General features: G+C 41.4%; 1 long non-coding RNA gene across 5 annotated transcripts in view; it reads right to left on the bottom strand.

Annotated features, from left to right (window-relative positions):
- Window positions 1-6,698: 6,698 nt before the first annotated feature.
- The window catches only part of LOC111094386, a 73,627-nt gene continuing 63,695 nt past the window's right edge, over window positions 6,699-16,630 (bottom strand). For all 5 annotated transcript variants that reach the window (XR_005385424.1, XR_005385425.1, XR_005385426.1 and 2 more), the window contains one exon: window positions 6,699-6,937. This is a non-coding gene — a long non-coding RNA (uncharacterized LOC111094386). The remainder of the gene's footprint in view (window positions 6,938-16,630) is intronic.

Below are 16,630 nucleotides of genomic sequence, written 5' to 3'. Positions count from 1 at the left end.
TAGCTTAACCCTAAAGAATTGATTATGCCAAAAATAGATCCCCTGATAAGCAAACAAATAAATAAACCTCTCCTTTTAGAGTTCATTCAGAGCAGAGTCTAAGGGAGGCTCTATATACCCCCTACCGTTTTCTCTGAACTATGGGCTGGAAAGCCTCCAGCCCAATGCCCAGCAGCAAAAATCAAACTTCTATGGTTAACCCAATGAGGAACTCAATGAATGGTGGCTTTTTTTTTCTTAAAGATTTATTTACTAATTCGAGAGAGAAAGAGCACATGCACACGCAAGTAGGGGGAGAGGCAAGGGGAGAGAATCTCCAGCAGACTCCCTCCTGAGAGTGGACCTAACTTGGGGCTCAATCCTCTAGCCCATAAGATCATGACCTGAGCCAAAACCAAGAGTCACATGCTTAACCAACTGAGCCACCCAAGCTCCCCATAGTGGCTTTTTTACGAGCTTAATTCCAACCCCCATGGTCATCTCCAGGTGCTGTTACAGGATCATCCTGAGGGTCTCCTGTGGTCAGGCTACAACAATACATCAATCTCAACTGATCCCTGGTTCTTGGTCCCTCTCCAGAAGGGGAGTTCACCAAGATGGCTGCTCCCCAGCCACTGTGGGTTGGGTCCCAATCCATGTCAACTCTACCCCCCTGTAATGTCTTCTCTACTACAACAACCTTTGGGGGACCTTAGAATTAACTTTTAAAGAGTTCCATCATCTCTTTGCCTCTGGCATAAGAGATTCACCTCTAGAATATGCAAGGCCTACCATAGGGACCTCAGATAGGAACTTTGGCCCTTCCTCCGTATAAGTTGTTGCACACAGTTCCTGGCTTAATTTGGTTTGGGTTTATTTGTTTGTTTAGGGATATGATGCTTAAAAGTACTCATTTGTTAAATGCAAACACTGAAATATGCGATAATTTTTCAAACTTTGTCCTGGTTTTACTTCATTTTCCAATAGGTCATAATCCCCATAACTGGAAGTAACCCTGACTCCTTAATCTTCTAAAAAGCCTTTTTTTTTCTTTTTTTAACGGAACCACATCTGCCACGTTCACAGCAGCACAGTACCAGGCTGGTAGTTGGTGATCAGTAAATATTCCTGATTCAACATCCCTCAGATGGCAATCAAGTTCCCATTATTTCTGAGCACAGGTACCAACTAGTCGGTTCTTCCTTCATTAATTTGCTCTGACAGTCTCAATCCTAAATTATCTCTCCTCTTCTCGGCAAAAAGCTACTTTCAGTCACCCTCCATGCTTATCCCCTAATCAATCCACAACACTGGCATTCTCCCACCTTCCCTTGTGATAGTCTTCTCCTCCCACCTTACAAAGGTACCACAGCAAAAATAAAGCAATTTTTCAAGCACCAGGGGGTGAAAAACATTAAAAGCCCACACAGCAGAATACAACCCACATTTAAGTACTGAACACTTTTCAGATACAAGATAAATTCAAAACTATTCTTATACCTAAAGAAGAAGGGTTGGCTATGAATCTGCAAATCCTTCCCAACTCACCAAGTATGATCACTTGCCTCCAAAGATGACCGTCATCAACATTTCCTCCATCTCTAGTCAGGAGGTGAAGTCTATACCTCCACTCCTCTCAGTCTGGGACACTCCAACCAACTGAATAAGGTAGAAGTGACACCTCAACAGTCCTAGACATAGTCTCTCAAAGGACTGACAGTTTTTGCTTTCCCCCACAGAGCCCCAAGCTACTGTTTAAACAGACCAAGTTATGCTGCTGGGGAGAGAGAGGCCATATGGGGATATCACTTATGTGCCAAAAAGGTGAGGCAAGAAACTATCTTGCATATCCCAGCTCTGTCCATTCAAGTCATCCCATGAGATCCCAGACATCCTGGAGCAGAGATGAGCTGTTCCTGCTGTGCCCCAGCCAAATTTCTGCTCTACAGACTCATGAAAAATAATAAAACAGTGGTTATTGTCAGTCCCCAAGTTTTGAGATGGTTTGTTATGCGGCAATAGATAACCAGAACGCCAAGAAAGAATCCATGTCAATGAAAGATTTCAATTTCGGAGTTAGGAATTGCATTTGTATGCAAATAACAAAGGCTAGGAAATACTGCTTTAAGTATACTAGGGCTTTATTTTCTCTCATAGAACAAGGTGCAATGGCCTCCCAGCATCACTTTAGCAGAAACCAGGTCTCTGCAAATCTCTGTTCTTTCCCACGTGCAACGAGGCTGTCTGTTCCAGCTCCAGCTACCAGCATTCCAGGTGTTAGGAAGGAAGGAAGGGATGATGCCTTTATCAGAAAAGCAAAACTTTTCTAGAACTCCCCTACAGGGATCTCTGTTTCTATCTCATTGGCTAGAGATATGTTGCATACCCACCCCATAAAAGGGAGACTGAGAAATATAGGTGTGTAACGGGCAATGACCACCCCAAATAAGACTGGGGTTTGGTTAGTAAAGAAAGAGAAAAGGACACTGCAGAGGCAACAAACTGTTTCTTCCAGTCAATCAGGAAATCAGTTACATTAGCCAAAGTCCAGAAGCACATAAGGCTTCTGGGTCAAGCCAGTGATGTCATCAAAGACCCAGGAATTTCCCATGTCTCTATTCTGCTATTCATAGCTTTGGTCTCTGCTTTGTGGGAAAGCTGCCAATAGTGATCAAGCTACATGCCTTCTTGTTCCTATCCAGCAAGAGAGTCTGGCTTCCGGTCCATCTTTCTTATGAGCAAGGAAATAAGGAGTCACTTTTAAGCATGGATATTAAACTATGCTTTGTACACACTGAATACCTTTCCCTATTCCAGAGCCAACAGGGATCTCACTGCCAGAAAGGCTTTCATTCACAAGTTTCGGTTAGGCTAAGAATGAGAGCTCTGTAGTCAGTCTGCCTGGGTTTATATCCCTCCTACCACTTCTCTAGTCGCATATCCTTAAATAAGTTATTTAGCCTCTCTGAACCTCAGTTTCCTTGTGTGCAAAAATGGGTTAACTAACAGTATCTACTGGTATAGGTTTAATGTAAGGAATGAATAACAAAAATACATGTAAAGTACTTAGCATGGTGCCTAGAAACCAGCAAGCATTCAATAGGTGTTGGCGATTATGATTATGCAGAACAGTTTCACACAGGCCCTGAGTTTTGCAAACACAGAAATAAATTTAAATCAGTTATGCACCAACCCTCCCTTCTTCTTTCTTTGCAGTTTTAATGATACCAACTTTTACACCCTGGAAGACCTAAGACATTTGTTTTCATAAGCCCCTCTTCAGAATTGACCTATTCCATCCCTCATGCTTCTACAGGTGAACTTGAAATTCTAACCATTCATCTAATACACAGACTTGTCTTAAAAGATATCTGCAAATATACTACTAAACAATCCATTGAAGGACCCCATAATTAATCCAATTCAGTCATTATCACATCTCTACTAAACATATCATTAAACAGCTGAAACAGTGCTTTCAGGGTTGGATTTTTTTTCACAATTTATTTCAACAAGAATCTAAGTACCTAATAACCAAATCAGATTGTGCAGTGATTTCATTGTACCATAGTCAGCACTTACAATTACCCCAAAAAGCAAATCTACAGTATTATTTCAGTTTGACTGAATAACACAGAAAGAGTAAAAACATGTTCTATAATAAAAACCAATTGCTAATGGTTATGAACAATAACAGTTGGCATTAGTACTAAATTTACTGGCTACCAGGCATCACTCTTAATGCTTAAATGACATTACAGAGAGTTGCTATTATTATCCCCATTTTATAGATGAGGAAACTGGGAACCTAAGAAGTTATGTGACTTCATTATGATCAGAGCTCCTAAGAAGCAGAATCGGGATTCAAATATCCAGGTCTGTTCTGACACCGAGCACTGAGTCCTTGAATAGCAAGCACACCGATCAATGCTATATCACCTCTTTAGAGAAACAGGCAGATCCTGACAGTTCATATCCACATAGAAAGCACAGTAGGTGCAGAAACCAAAGATCTTGGAGTGAAACCAGAATCTGGATTCACTTCGTCTTCATTAGTTGTATAAACTTCCTGAGCCTCAGTTCCCCCAACTCAGAGTCTGAGGCAAGGCGAGAGCAGGTGCAAATATGCACAAGTGGTCCAGAGCCCCGCATGACAGTGGCCCTCAGTAAGCCTTAGCTTCTCTTCCTCTCATTTCCTTTCCTCTTTCTGTCTAATCCTCATACTGTCCTTTGAGGAAAAGCAATGATCAAGCAAGAGTTATTACTGTCACTTTCACCTTCATCATGTTCTAAAAATACAAAGTACTCAAAACTGTGGTTGAATTAATGACCATTGATAAAAAGTACATGTTTATACAAATTAATGCATTTCTTCTAAACAATGCCTTGTTAAGAAGTCTCATTTTAATTATTCAATAATTACATCCAACATCAGACTTCAGTCCTGCCTACCATCTGTGGTGCCTCCACTCAGGGCTACATCGGTCCCAAAGCCAGGCTCGGTCCCCTCCCAGTCATGCACCTATGAGATTGTAACCAGGAAGGAATCCTCCCGGGAGGTCAGTGGCTAAGAGGGGCCTGGGAATAAGAATGGGAAATGTAATCACCCTACTCAGGAGCAAGCCAACTGGAGTGGACAATTTACCACTGTGAGCTGGATCATCCAGCACGTCTGCACACCTCTTCAATATCTGAGGAATTCTCCACCTTATGAATGCCCATCTCCCACCATAGAAGTTAGGTACCACCAGAGTCAGACTAGCAAAATGGCCACAATACCCCTCATATGTCCACTTGTCCTTCCCTGTGCACTGTGACTTGGCTGCTCCTTTTGAAAGGAAACGGTATTGATATCCTCACCGCTTGAATCTAGGCGTAAGTGATATTTTGGCACTTTGTAACCTATGTCTCAAGAAACCTTGTGACTTCCATTGTCATTCTCTTTAACTCATGCTGCCACGTGACGAATCCTAGGCTAGTCTCCTTAAGGACAAATGACCATGGCAGAAGAGAGAAACAGCCAGAAAAAAAAAAAAAAAGAAAAGAAAAGAAAACACTAGTAATATAAGCGAGGCCACTGTAGACCACTGGGGCCCAGTTGAGCGACAGATGGAACAGCAACATAGGTGAGAACAGTAAAAAAAAAAAAAAAAAAAAGCCATCTAGCTAAACACAGCCCAATCTGCTGGTTATATAACCATGAGCAAATAAAATAGCTGTTTTAAGCCACTAAGTTTTGAGGTAGTTTGCTACACAACAATAAATAACTGAAACACGTATTTTTCAACATTCCTTATAACTAGAAAGAAAACGTGGAATCTAGGCTCCAATAATGAGACACACACACTCACCCCAGGCTTTGATCAAGAGTTAGTGGCTTGAAGAAGCATTCTGTTGGGAGTGGCGACAACTCTATCCGGCTTCCAAGGGGCAATGGCAGAGCTTCTAGCGGTAACATTCAGTGCCAAGATCAACAGTGACATGTCTGTGGCCCAATGGAGGATTATTTGAGGCACCATTTCTAGCTATTTGGTCTCCCAACCTGGCTTTCTGGCTCTCCTAGGGACTCCCTGAGCTTCCTGTCTTGGTTTGAGTTCGCTCAAAAGCAGAGCCTAAGGCAAAAACATGGGTATAAGCAGCTTATCTGGGACATGATCCCAGAATCAGGAGTGAAGAAGAGAGGAGAGTAAGACAGAGAAGGAGGAAAAGTTAATAAGTATGAGTAACTGGGGCTCAGTCCTACTGGGGACCCAGTGAGGAATCATCCAGAACGCACTACAGAACTGTCTCTCTCCAAAGGATGAGAGTCTGAGGCATCCATCCTCTGGCTTCCAGCCCACCGTGGGTTGAGGTTGCGCCTGGAAGCACTGACTCCCCCAAACATCCAGGCTGTCCTGTGTAAGGGCTGGGCAAATTTTATGGCTTCAGGGAAAGTCCCGGACCAGAAAAGGGGATAAAAACAAAAGATACTTGAGGTGGGATGCCCTCTGTGTGCAGTGGAACTGACCGATACAGCTGTAACTGAAATCAGAAGTGGACCAAGGAGATGAGACATAAGAACAGGATAATTTGCTATGCTAATCAGCATCCCACCAGGTGCCAGTAAATGCTTAATAACTGGCTCTGCAGGGGAAAGATGGGGCAGGGGACTCTGGATTGTACTGTTTGGCAAATTCCATGGTGCCAATTTCCACGTGTAAACATTCCTACCATGTCTGATTTCATGCTACCAATGTGACACCAACCAACCTACAAAATTTAACAACTGGCTCTCAGAAACCATTATGAGCTGGGTCCAGCTCACCACCGCTCAAGACTTCTTAATAAATCCCTTTTATGCTTAAGTTAATTGTAATGTTTTCAACTAAAAACCTGAGCAACTAAAATCAATGACAAGAGGGAAGGTTACACAGATTTGGGAATGGGGGAATTGGGCTAAGACCAACATCTAGCATCACAGAAATATCTTCGGGCTCTCTCCTCTAACCAAAATGGCACAAAGCCTTCCCCCGTTGGCTCAGGTCGTTACCTGATCCTCCATCTAAGCAATAGAGATGCCCCAGGAATGTCACTGTAGTCCGGGCAAGAAATTTGAAGGAAAGGGCTTGGGCAGACATTAATAGAAACTCTTTTAAAGATAAACTCTGTTCAATGTCAGGAAATTCTTCTTTCCCAGAAAATCAAATCCCCCATGTAGCAGTTAAATGTTTTTCCACCAGTTTTATTCTTAGTAGAGACAGAACAATTATCCACAACCTTCTGTGGAGTGGTCTTTCACATACTTGATGGCTTTTCTTCTCCAGAGGAAAGAGTCCAAGTTAGGTTGGCCTTTTGTCAGAAATTCAATTTTCATGCTTTAAACTTCTCTGGGGGTTTCTTTCTAATGTTGTCCAAGCTCTACGTGGCCTTATTAGCTGTAGAACCCCAGACCTGAATCCAGGCTTCTGGCTGAGTTTGACTGCAGAAAAAATAAGGAAGAAATGGGCCTCTTAGGATCCATGCATCCCCTGGTTATTTATAGATGCCACATCATCGGGTATTTTCTAATCCAGCAAACAGCCAAAATGGGGTAAGGGGACACTTGGAGGAATAGAAGCAGTCACCTTTGTGCTTGTGATGGCCTCCCCTTTACAGTTAGAGCAGAAATGACCCGAAGTGAAAGCCTGGTAATTTCTTAGAGCTCCACAGTAGAAGTCCTTTCTGTCTCATTGTCCCTTACCACCATGAGGACATGCCCTGGAGCCTACTAGCATCAAGCACCAGGACACTGGAACATTTTTTAAGTTCCAAAAGGCACACTCAAGTAAGAGAATTTAGTAAATCTTAGAAGAGAAACTAAACTCAAGAACAGAGCACAAAAGTCTAAGGCATTTGTGCCTATCTCACTAATTCTCCCTCATTAATTCATGGATGCCCAGATTCAGACCCAAACAAATGATGGCCTAAACAGCACTGTCCAATGGAAATATAATACAAGCCACAAACATGAGTCACAGATTAATTTTACATCTTCCAGTAGACAGTTTCACAAAAGGGGAAGTAGATGAAATTAATTTTAATAATACATTTTATTTGACCCAATATATGCAAAATACCATCATTTCAACATGTCATCAATATTTTAAAATTCCTAATGAGATAGTATACATTCCTTTTTCCTACTGTGTCTACAAATTCTGGTGTGTATTGTACTTAAAACACCTCTCAATTCAGACTAGCTATAGTTCAAGCCCGAGTGGCTTGATAATAACCATAATAATAATAATAATAATAATAACCATATAACTTAGCTCAAATTTAAATTATTGATTCCCCAAGTGTGATCCCCAGACCAACAGCATCAGTATCACCTGGGAACTTGGTAGAAACACAAAATTTCAGGCTCAGCCCAAAAGTACTGAGTCAGAAACTTGGGGCACAGCCCAGTAAGTTGTGTTTCACAAGCCCTCCAGGTGAGTCTCATGAGCTTGAGAATCACTGGCCACATGTTGCAAAATCAGAAATGCTTAATCTGCTTTTAATTCATACTATCACTAATGTCTAATGGGGGATATGAGTCTTTAAGAAACTAACTCTCCCCGTTTTCTTGTTGCTAAGGAGCCTAAAATAGCACATTTGGTTCCCATGAGATATATTTTTAATTCTTATTTTTGTGCCAATTAAACAAGTTTTCCACTGGCAATGTCCTATTTTTCAAATGATCCTTCTTTCTTCTTTGCCCTTGGATTTGGTTCCTTCATCTTCTTGGCTCTTCACAGTGACCACAAGCACACTCACCTTTTCATACATTTCAAAGGTTGCCAGATTTAGCAAATAAAAATACAAGACATCTATCTAAATTTGAATTTCAGATAAACAATGAAGAATGTTTTAGTATAAGTATACCCCATGCAACATTTCCCAGAAATTGCAAGAGACGTACTTACACCAGAAATTATTCATTGTTTATTTGGAATTCAAATTTAGCTGGGCATCTTGTATTTTCTCTGGCCAACCTATTCCTATCCCTCTACATCCTTCTCACTCCAAATTCCTCCAGTGACCAGACGGTGAAGTCTCCTGGGTCAGCTAGGGTGGGCGCTGAAGAGGAGCAGTACTAACTCTGAGAACTGCAGGCCTGTGTTTCACTCCCCAACAAAAAATCATTCTGGATAAAACCAGCTGCCCAAATGTATTCTTTGGCTTTTCAAGGATGGGTCCTCTGGCTTTCAGAGAATGCCAGCTGCCTCTCAGGATCAAGCTCTCATTTAAAAAAAAAAAAAATCAAATCAAACAAAGAGTGCACTGTCAATCAGAGCTGCACAAATGCACCCACTTAGCTCACAGCTCAAAATGGGCCTCCAGATTTGTGCTATTGAAAAGGAAATTGGCCTCACTTGCTTCGAAACAGCCCCAAAGTGGGGAAATTAATACAGAAGACGCCAACTCATAATGAAATCTGGCAAAGGCAGTGGGTTGTGTGGCATCATCCAATTACAGCAAATAGACACTGCCCAGGGGGAGAAGCAGGTCTGGACACTGAGCAAAATGAGGACCCTATGCTGTCATTACCAGCAGAGAAAGGAAATTTGTTAGAATGTTTCAAAAATTTAGAAAGTTTGGTAAATGCAAATATCCTAACAAATGCACAGGATCACTACTCCACATAGCTCCAAAAGAAATGTTCTCAATACATACCAGACCAGACCGAGCTCCTCCTGTGGACAAACCCCCTAGAAAGCCAGATCTTGGCTTCCTCATCACCTCTTCCCTAAGCCCACCACAACCCATCTATAAATCCACATCTTTAGTGAATGCGGATGTGCCCAGAGGTGCTGTTCTTTCCCCTCCATAGCCAGTTAGATTCTAGAAGCCTAGCCAACAGGATAGAGGCACAACAACACCCCAAAGGCCAAACCAGGATGACACCAAGACCCTGAGTGGGAGTGAACTTGGAAGAAAGCATGAAGGAAACAGGGAAGCAAGACAGGGAGACCAGAGGAAGGAGTGACTCCAAACTATGCTCAGCCAAGGTCAATCCACTGAACTGAAAAGCCACCTGATGGTGAAAGCCAAGAGATGTCATCTCCCGTGTTTGGACCCCATGTGGGTTCAGAACCAGGTAGCATTATCTTATTTCCCTCTGCAATCCTTTCCACACTTGGGGGAGCATAACAGAGCGCAGCAAACAAATAAAAAGGGCTATGAAACCTGTCTCAGTTCATGATTTCAGCTTGGAGTTATCTTTAAGGTGAACAATATGATTTTGGGGTGCCTGGCTGGCTCAGTCAGAAGAGGATACAACTCTTGATCTAGAGTCATCAGTTCAAACCCCACCTTGGATGTAGAGATTACTTAAATAAATAACTAAAAAAAAAAGGTGAACAGTGTGAGTTCAACCTATTTACCAAAAAGTGATTGTATGCCCTTGTGCTGTTAAAGATAGAACAGTTCGTTTGATTTTTAGCTTTTTTTTTTAAAGATTTTATTTATTTATTCATGAGAGACACAGAGAGAGAGGCAGGGACATAGGGAGAGGGGGGAGAAGCCGGCTCCCTGCAGGGAGCCCCACGCGGGACTCGATCCCTGGACCCAGGATCATGCTCTGGGCCAAAAGCAGAGGTTTAATCACTGAACCACCCAGGCATCCCAATTCCTTTGAATTTTTAAAGAAAAACACAAGTAATACCCAAATAAGGGTTAAATATCAATTGGATAAAATGAGAAGTTTTTACCATCAAGTCACCTGATTTCCAGAGGCCAACAGAAAATAAAATAAAAAATATAGCATGGATATGGGTCTCGTATAGATGATGTAACAGGAAAGAAGAAAACTGTTATTTTTATAAGCAGAATGCATTTTGAGCCAGGAAACTGAGGAGGAAGACAGAATTTCTCTCTGAGAAAAAAACTTTTCTTTTGGTTAGAAAAACATATTAGAGTATTTGATTATGGAAGATGGGGCCCCTGGAAAAGGTTTAGACAGAAAGAAAGTAGATTGTTCTAGCTAGGTGAACACCAGGATTTGGGGACTTTAGGGTGGCTGCTTACTAGTAACTGAAGGAAGAGATGTGGGAAACATAAAAAGAATAAAGTCTCACAAGGAGGGGCCACCTGACATGAGGGAGTCTCAGGACCCAAGAAGGAAGGTTAGAGAGAAATTCCCATGATGGAAAGAAAGGACCAGGAAATTTGGGATCAGGGGTGGACAACATTCAATAACATGTCTATAGTTCTGGAACATGATCCCAAACATGGGGTAACGTCTGCTGTATGCAAGAGCTTTGCGTTGGGAACTTTGTGAAAGGGTATGGCAGCTGTGTGCTATGTTTAAGATGATGTAGGGCAGCTAAAAGAGATATAGGAAGCAAGACCGCGTGAGAGCAGGAATTTCAGCAGGAACAGGAAGTCAGTGTGGGAGGCAACCACAAGAATATAAGTCCTCAGCGAATTTGCAGAACCACTGGGTAGAGCGCCAGACTTCCAGCAGGACCTCCGATGGAGGCTTGAAATCATGTTTATTCTATCTTAGATAAAGTTAACCCCAAGAACTAAAGATATCTGATTTATACCTTCCAGAATTAAAACAACTAAATACTGGGAGGGAAGGGAGGGGAGGGAGGGAGGGAGGGAGGGAGGAAGGAAGGAAGGAAGGAAGGTAGGTAGGGGATAACAAAGAAAAGCCTGATAACTAAATATTTCATCTGGCATCAGTTTAGTCCTGAAGGATATACATAATTTAGACATCACAGCTAGAACAGGTAAAACTGGTATTGATGAAGGAGAAAAGTAAAATGTAAAATAAAGAGGGTGAAATAAGTAGAAATAAACTTTGTTCATCACCATGTACAGAGCAGTATGTTTTCAACAGGTTAGAAGAGGCTCTCAAATCAGACCGTCCAGGTTCAAGTCCCCCCCACCACTTCCTGACTGATCATAGCAATTAAACTACCTCTCTCTGAGCACTGTCTTCACCTGAAAAAGAAGGTAATACTAGTTTCCTTACACTACCGTGAGGACTAATTGAAATAACAATGTATGCCTATTTAAGTTCCACTTCAGACCAACATTCCCACTAAAATTATTCAGAAAAATGAACAATTCCTTTTTTTACATTAGGAATAAGATCCACAGATCTTTGGGGTCTCCTTCTGAAACCAGATCCAATGTCTCCCCTCCCCAGCTCTTTCCTGAGCTCATCCATCAGGATAAGGCAAAAATAAATAAATAAGTGTCTTCCCTACCTTCCCTATGTGAAAGTCTGGTAGGGCTTTAATCTTCAAAAAAATACTCCTTTCCATAATTCCATTGCAGGAGAAATATGTGTGCAGCTTGTTTCTAGATGTCATGGTTGGGGTTTTTTTTCTTTATAAGAACTCTATTCTATTTGAAATCTGTTTATTTACATCCAGAGAGTACTTTTTAGTAATAAGGGCCCTGGCAGGTATCACTTGCTTAATGTTTAACACTTAATGGTGTTTTATCAAAAAAAAAAAAAAAAAAAAAAAAAAGGCAAGGTCAAGGAAGGAAAGGCAAAAAAAAAAAAAAATAGGTGGGAAAGAGGGGATTGGGAGAAATGAAGGGAGAAATATGAAGTATGAAAAAGCAGCAAGAAAAAAGGTAAAAAGGAGAAGTAGAGCAGAGAAAGAAAATGAACCCTTGGGCAGTAGCCTGAGGGTCGATGCCAACCACCTGTCCAGGAGAAGAAAGGACACACTCACCCAAGAGCACAACACAGAAGACACTAGGTGCATCAACAAGACTTTGTGATTTGGTCTGAATTCTTGTGAACACCCAGATCCTTAAACAACTCACATTTATATGCCAATATAACAAATGCACATGGAGTACTTAATGTTAACAGTACCACTCAAAAGGAAAACCCAGGGTTTTCTGAACCTGTTTTTGCATTCATCATTTTTTGTTTGTTTTTAACCAGGGCTACAAAACCAAGGTTCTGGCAGATTTCACTCATCCTCACAATGACCCTTGGAGATATGTGAAACTCATATAATTGTTCACATTTTCTGGTCTCACACTGAGACTTGTATGGAAATTAAGAGGGCTGTCCAAGAAACATGACCCCAGATGTAGAGTGTATCAGCTTTAACCACTAGATAACCTTGTTTATCATAGTGTGGTAAAAGGGAAAATTTGTGTGGTTGTGTGTGTGTGTGTGTTAAAAAATTGAATGATTTTACATAAACCTTCTGATCTGTTCCCTACAATTTCTCCAAAGCTCTCAGCAGGATATCAAGATGCTTCACTGGATAAATGTCTTTCTGATCTTTGCAGCTAAAGTGATCGGTTTACTCTAGGAAAAGAGTAGGAATTCTGTAGTGACAGTGCTCCAACCCCGAATTTGGGAGACCTAAAGCTAAGAATGTGAAACTCAGAGGCCACAGCAAGCAGTGAAGTCCTAGCTGGTTCCCTCAAGGTGTGATAAGATCAAGGGACGAGGTGTAAAGCATATTAAAGTCCCATTCCCAGTGCCATTCTTTTCAACAAGCTAGGTCTAATTAAGGAGATTTTCCACCTCTTCATCGGTTTTCCCATGAGTTTTGTACCTACTGCTATTAACTTCTGCTAAAAATCTGTGGGCTAACATTGGGCTTTATTGTTCCTCATGAAAATAGGAAATATGCAAGATGGAAAACATATGAGGACAAAGGGGTTATCTTGTTAGAGGGTAAGCTCCTTGTGGAAGAAACAGATTCCATGCTCTAGGTGACTACTTAGGAATGCTTGCTTAACAATGTGTTTTGTTCCCAGTTCTTAATCTATGGAAAGGAACATGACCAAGTATTTATCACAAAGCACTATTCCAGACACCTGGGGAGGCTGTAAAACCTAAGACATAGTATCCCTCCTCAAAGACCATAAAGTCAAATTGGGAAGGCAAGAAATAAAGATATGAAAAGTTAATTAAATAACAACACAGGTTAATTAATAAGACAACAACAAAGGACAAGTCATGAAGCAATGCATTTTTAATTTCCGTATGAATTGCACAGCGAATAAATACCTCAAGAGTACATAGAGATTACTTCAAGCTGTGGTGGAAATGAAAACTTTCATGAAGGAGGTAGGACTCAAGCTGGGTCTTAAAATTTGCATCAGATTTGGATAATAACAGAGCTTATGATGTGTACATGCTATGTGATTCAAATACAGCGGCTCATTTAATAGCCCGCAAGGCCAGGATAGGGTTGATAACCTTGTCCCCATTTTACAGAAGAGGAAAGTAAGGCTAAGATTATGTACTGTCACCCAGCACAACCCAAACCCAAGTTTCGCTCTGAAACTCACATTTCTAGACCACACTGCATGGCCCTTTGATACCTTGAAAAGATTTAAGCAAAACTCAGAGATGGAAATGCATTGTGGCCAGGGTGCACTGAATATACTGGTCTAACGCAGGTGAGAAGTCAGTTGGAACCCTCAAGATGAGGCTCCTGGAACATAAAGTGACAGAGCTGAACAGATAGGTTAAGTGAGATTTACCTACACTCACTTAACTGTAAACAGAGGTTATTATCATGGAAGCAAATTATGAAGGACTGAACTCAGAATATTTCTACTTCTTGTTCTCTATGTGATTCTGCAATATTGAATTCCTTTTAAGAAAAATGCCAGACCTCCAGAATTTTTCATTCTGAACCCAGGATAATCTACATATGATTTTGCATAAGTTTGCATATCAAGTTCAAGAACTCCTCCTCCCCTTGGCTACATGATGTTAATTAATTGACTACTGCAACCTCCAGCAGCTTCCCTGTCCCCTACCTCCTCTGCTTGCTGCCCGCCAAGGTGCAGGTGTTTCACTCCAGGGAGAATCCGGGGCCATTCTGGCAGAAAGCAGTTGGCACTGCTGCTTATCAGCCCAGCTCCGAGGCTCTGGAAGAGAGAACCTGCCCCACCTTGTCGGGAAGAATGACAGTGAGCACTTGCCCCTGTGATCCCTGCCTGCCCTCCCTACAGCTCAGAGGCAGAGAGGAGGTGTCCAGAAGCCCTTGGTCTTTAAATAACAACCTGGGAGAGGAAGAGGTTGGGGGAGAGGAGTCAGCCTCAGATTACCTGCAGAGAAGAAAGAAGCGTGAAAGACAGAAAAGAAAATAAGAAAATCACGGCCAGAATGGGCCTCGGGTAAGATTTCAACTTTTTCCTCTTTTGTCTTCAGGCAGTAGAAAATTGTAGAACTCAAAGTCCCACAATATCATGATAAATAGCTAACACCCCCTACCTGAAAGGGGACTACAAACTCCCCTCACTACTGCTCAGGAGAAGAACAGTTACCAAGGCCTACAAAACAGCCACAGTCTCCTGAATGCCTTGGCCAGTCTCTCTTACAAGTTATAGGAAGCACCAGCCAATTCCCTCCTCTTACCTGCTGCAGTGGAGGAACAACTAATTTCCCTCTACCTTTCTAGATTCTTGGCTGAGACACCGCCCTACACACACACACCTATATTTGAAAGGCAGATTAATAGAAAAAAAGCAACAGAAGTTTGATACCCAGAGAAACTAACTCCCTGAAATGCCCTAAGCTACCACATTAAATACCATCTCCAACTCAAAACAAAAAGGGTGTTTGGGGGGGGCCAGTTATGCGAGATTATCAGGCAAAGCAAAGTCAATAAGGGCAGGGTTGTTATTTATGTCATCATTGCCTTTCCCATTGATTAGAGTTTTTAGTGATTTGTTCATCCTCTTCTTCCAGGTAAAGCAAGGGAAATGGTAAATGTCAGTGTCTTAAAATATTTATTTATTTATTTATTTATTTATTTATTTATTTATTTACTATTTATTTATTTATTTATTTATTTATTTATTTTAGAGAAGTGGAGAGGAGCAGAGGCAAAGGAGAGAGTCTCAAGCACACTCCCCACTGGGCACAGAGCCTGACTCAGTGAATACATGAGAGCCAAACCAAGAGTCGGTCACCCACCCAATCAGCTGAGCCACCCAGGCACCCCAAATGTAAATGTCTTATAATAAATTTCCCTTATAAATGTAAGTGTCTCTTATAAAAAGGTAACTTGTCCATTTTCAGAGCTTCTCCTGTGTCTGCACTGTCTTAAAAATAACCAACTAAAAATAATCCTTATGCCAAAGAGGCATATCTTGAGGTAGCATATTCTGTTCCCTTTCACTGCCCACCACCTTGGTCCAACCATCTGCACAACCCAATGTGGCAGTCAGGTCCCTTCATGCCTGTTTTCCAGAATCAGCAAAAGCCCAGATTCTCAGTTCCTGGAAAGCTGGGCATAAGTCCCCCTTCTAAACCCTTTTAGCACCTAAAACGCCTCCCCACTCAGCTTTTCTTTGGAGATGTGAGAATGACTTCAATCAAAGTGTTATCTCTCTTTGAGCTCAGAAAATGGAATGCTCAGAAGGGTGAAATAATTTTAGCAAATAGTGAATTTTAGCAAATAAGGGGGTGGCTAATGCTGGGGACAGAAGGACCTTTTTTTGCCCCTAAAATCATATCGCACTTGTGAGTCACCATAAGGCTGATCTTGAAGGCAAGCCCAGCTTTAATTATTTTAAGATACTCTGAAAGAAAAAAAAAGTTTGCTCGAAAATCTACAGTCTTGAGTCATAAAAGATTAGTAGAATAATTGGAACCAATATTTCTGAGGAATCAGATTTAAGTATTTGTCTTTTGACAAGTCTGTGTCTGTGAGTAATGTTTGGTTTTGGGTCCCTCCATGAGAATTAAACTATATCCATGGTGTCAGGCAAAGAGTCAACAGTGCGACCATTGTTTTTAAAACACTGAAGAACTTGCAAAGCCAGAAAAGAATAACTAAAAATACAGTTTCTTCTTAAAAATAAATAATAAGCACAATCATTTGCATAAACCATTACCATTTATTGCCTAATTAATATACAACAAAATAATCATGCATATTGCCAGATTAACTTTTAACATTATTTATTATAACCCTGAAATGTTTATGTAAATGTATTCTTTTTTTTTTTAAGATTTTATTTATTTATTCATGAGAGACACAGAGAGAGAGAGACAGGCAGAGGGAGAAGCAGGCTCCATGCAGGGAGCCCGATGCGGGACTCGATCCCAGGACTCCAGGATCACGCCCTGGGCCCAAGGCAGGCGCTAAACCTCTGAGCCACCCAGGGGTCCCTGTAAATGTATTCTTAGTCTTTC

This window comes from Canis lupus, chromosome 37, assembly GCF_011100685.1.
Source record: "Canis lupus familiaris isolate Mischka breed German Shepherd chromosome 37, alternate assembly UU_Cfam_GSD_1.0, whole genome shotgun sequence".
NCBI lineage: Eukaryota > Metazoa > Chordata > Mammalia > Carnivora > Canidae > Canis > Canis lupus.
Note: the sequence above shows the minus strand (reverse complement) of the source record. Positions and strands in the feature narration are given on the sequence as shown.